Source organism: Crocuta crocuta, unplaced genomic scaffold, assembly GCF_008692635.1.
Source record: "Crocuta crocuta isolate KB4526 unplaced genomic scaffold, BGI_CrCroc_1.0 scaffold317, whole genome shotgun sequence".
NCBI classification, from domain to species: domain Eukaryota; kingdom Metazoa; phylum Chordata; class Mammalia; order Carnivora; family Hyaenidae; genus Crocuta; species Crocuta crocuta.
Genome location: NW_027530984.1, coordinates 3,542,717 through 3,546,805, shown reverse-complemented (window position 1 = coordinate 3,546,805; position 4,089 = coordinate 3,542,717). Strand labels below are relative to the sequence as shown.

At 37.5% G+C, this 4,089-nt stretch overlaps 1 pseudogene; it reads left to right on the top strand.

Annotated features, from left to right (window-relative positions):
* The first annotated feature begins 2,799 nt into the window (after positions 1-2,799).
* On the top strand, positions 2,800-3,775 carry LOC144236557 (glyceraldehyde-3-phosphate dehydrogenase pseudogene; annotated as a pseudogene).
* The last annotated feature ends 314 nt before the right edge of the window (positions 3,776-4,089 follow it).

The window sequence follows — 4,089 nt, the reverse complement described above, 5'->3', positions numbered from 1 at the left end:
GTTTTTAGAGTTTCTAAGATGATAAGACTAATAGAATACAAAAAACATAATTTTCATTTAAGCCAGATAAAGACAGAAGCTATGCTTATAAAGATCTTTTTTCCTTTTTTTATATAAAAGAGTCAGATATATCTATGTGTGTATGTTTATTTTGATTTGCTATTATGGGTTTTTTTTTTCAGTTATTCCAATTGCAATGGCTTCTCCTTTCTATGTGAATAGAGAATATTAATACATTTAAGATCATTGTTCCTAAGCAAGGCTTGCCAGAGGTCAATGCATTTGTTTCATAAAACTACATTTTCACTTAGGAAGAAGGAAGGAGTGAATTAACATATGCAAATCCTATGGCTTTTTTTTTTCTTGGTACATCTTGTTGCATGACCCTATTGTCTTAATCTACTTAAATGAGCTTTGTCCATTTGTTTAAGGTCTAATAAGATTGCTAAGCAAGGACCTTTGCCTAGCAAGTACTGTTGGGGATAAAAACGAGGGATGCAGTGAATAAATTTTTGTCATTAACACTGCCTAGTCACAGTATAAATTATTATCATAAGCTTTCTCCAGTGATGGAGCAGAATGCTCTGGAATTTGCCTGCTGAGATTAAAGTGTAGGCTAGAGATGACCTTGGTTTCCCTGGCACAAGGAGGTCTGGCGGCTTGGATGCCCAGGACCACTGGGAACTTGAAAGCATCAACTGTTAGAAAGGGGAATGGAAGCAGTGATGAAACAGTATGGTCTAGATAATACTCTTGGAATATAGGTGGGCGTGGCGTGACTCAGAAAGCAGTGTCTCTTCAGGTCTGAAGACCCCAAAACAAGGAGTTGACAGTGTCTATTTAGAACCCAATACAAAACACCCAACATAGGAACTTCGATGAATTTAATATTCATGTAGTATATTTCTCCAATAGTGAATGTGAAAAAAAACTGGGTTTTTCTGTTTGTGCTGGAAATTTTACCATTATTAATCTCAGCATCTGTCTAAATACTTACTATGTGATTATTACATGGACAAGAATGTAACAATGAAAAGAATAAACATTAGTGTCAAATTAAGTTTATCTATGAAGTCTGTCAATTATACGTTTTCTTAGTCCTTTAAATGAGAAAAGAATAGTCCTTATAATTATATTATTTATTTACCTGAAAGGAACAGGAAGAGCTAAACATATGGTTTAGAATCACAATTAGATGGTTCCTTGCAGTGAGCTCAGTAATCCATGATAATTTGATACAAACTGACATTTGGCTAAAACTGTGACAAGGAAAAAAGCCAATTTTATTTGGGAACTAAGTGAATAATCTCCTAGAATCCTGAAACTGGAAAAAAAAGGAAATACAGGCTAAAATTCAGATTTGTGGCTGAATAAAAACTCATAGGTATTATAGTACTTTCCTTCCTCCAGATTTTCAGCAAGCCTGTAATTTACAGTAGCCCCTTAGATTCCTCTCTTTTTGCCTTATGCACTTGTTTATTTTTCTTGAAAATTTCCCCAGTGACTGCAGACATTTTTCTTAACAGGTGATTTTTCAATGAAATGTCATTTTGGCTTTGTGAGTATCCTTAGTGGCATGTACCAAATGACTCATTTCATTTGTGACCAGAGCCAAATTCAAATTTAATTTTCCAGAGGGGACAAGTTAATGTATAACCTATTGTGCCACCTGGCATCCTAAATTAAATTTCCTGAACTGTTTTTACTGAAAACAGAATCAAGTATATGTTTTGTAAAGGCATTTTCAACGGTCAGCTGTGACTTCAGTCACTTTTATAGTTATATAACTAATCCATTTGTTATTAATAAATACTAAATACCCAGGATTGTTAATTTTGAAAATGACATGGGTTATTTAGTTCTATGGAACTGCACATGGCATATACTCTGGGCGTTACAGAAATATTAAAACCTCTCACCTGAACTGCCATTCTAAGTCCTATACTAGCTATTGTGCCTGCCTCATGAATGCTATCATACAGTGAAGTGTTCATTTGAGATTCAAACTCAAACCAGTTTAATTCCAAAACTCATGTTCTTTCTACCACGTAATGGTAGAGTCATAAGTGTTTTATTGAATCTTATGAAAAGAGAGAACATTATGAAGTCTAATATAGAAAAAAAGTTTTCAGACCACTTCAAAATGGCATCTAGACACAAAGCCCTAATGACATTATGTATTAAAAAAATAATAAAACAAACCCTGGGCTGCATATGTACAGAATTCTGAGTTATCAAGGCCATTTGCTGACCAGAGTAGCCTGTCATGTCACTAAAACACTATAATTATAACACAATAGGTGCCCTATAGCTTATCAATTTACATTCTAGCAGCAATTTGCTCATTCATGTCCAAGCATTCAAGATTGCTCTACATGTTTGGCTAAACCCAAATGAGTCCTTTTAAATAGTAAACAAAACATTTTATATGCCTTTGTTTTTTTTTTGAAAATAAATAAGATGTAAATTCGTGAATGAAATATTTTCTTCTTTATTCTTATTTCAGAAGCAATTACTACCATTCTTATGCTTAATCAGAGGTTAAGACTACAGACCCTCAATCAGATTCAAATCACCACTTCTTAGGTGGACAGATTTGGAAAGTAGTATGCTTTCTCTGGGCATCTACAGTGGGGATGACAATGATGTTAATAATAACAACCATAACACTGACCTCACTTAGTAATTATGAGAATTAAACAATTTTATTTGTGTAAAGAATTTCAGGCTCTCTGCTCCTTCCCATTTGACAGACAGCTGCATCTTCTGGTACAGTGTCAGCCATGTCCCCAAGCCATGATGGTGAAGGTCAGAATAAATGGATTGGGCTGGATTGGACATCTGGTCACCAGGACTGCTTTTGACTCTGGCAAAATGTATATTGTCACCATCAGTGACCTCTTCATTGACCTCAATTACAGATCAACATATTCCAATATGATTCCACCCACAGCAAATTGAAAAGCACAATCAAGGCTGAAAATGGGAAATTTTTCATTAATGGGAAACCTATCTCCATCTTCAAGGAGTATGATCCCACCAACATCAAATGGCATGATGCTGGTGTTCAGTATGTTGAGGAGTCCACTGTAGTCTTCACCACATGGAAAAGGCTGGGTCTCACTCGAAGAGTGGGGCCAAAAGAGTCATTCTTTCTGTCCCTTCTGCTGCTGCCATGTTTGTGATGAGAATGAATCATGAGAAGTATGGCCACTCCCTCAAGATTGTCAGCAATGCCTTCTGTACCACAACTGTTTGGCCCCTCTGGTAAAGGTCATCAATGACAAATTTGGCATTGTGGAGGGACTCATGACTCCACCCAGATAACTGGACAGCCCCTCTGGAAAGCTATGGCATTATGGCCAAGGAGCTGCTCAGAACATAATCCCTAATTCTACTGGCACTGTCAAGATCATAGGCAAGGTCATTCCTGAGCTGAATGGGAAGCTAATTGGCATGGCCTTCCATGTCCCCATCCCCAGCGCATCAGTTGTAAATCTGACCTGCAGCCTGGCGAAAACTGCCAAATATGATGACATCAAGAAAGTGGTGAAGTAGGCATCAGAGGACCCCCTCAATGGCATCTTGGGGTACACAGAGAACCAGTTTGTCTCCTCTAACTTTTAACACTGACACTCATTCTTCCACCTTTGATTCTGGGGCTAGCATTGCTCTTAATGATCACTTTCTCAAGCTCATTTCCTGGTATGATGATGAATTTAGCTATAGCAACTAAGTGGTGGACTTTGTGGTCCACATAGCCTCTAAGGAGTAATAGACCCCTGGACCACCAGTCCCAATAAGAGAAAGAGGAAGAGAAAGACCCTTCACTGCTGGGTAATCTTTACCCCCAACTCATCCCCTAACATACTAAGAATCTCATGACCTCTACACAGTTTTCATCCCAGATCCCCTGAAGAAGGGGAGGGGCTTGGGGAACCCTACCTTGGCATGTACCATCAGTGTAAAGTATACTGTACCAAAAAAGCAAAAACAACTTCAAACAATGCTTACATGCAGAGAGTAGTCCAAAAACATCATGTACTACCATTAGCTGTTAATGTCTTCATATTTACAGTGCCTTAGCAT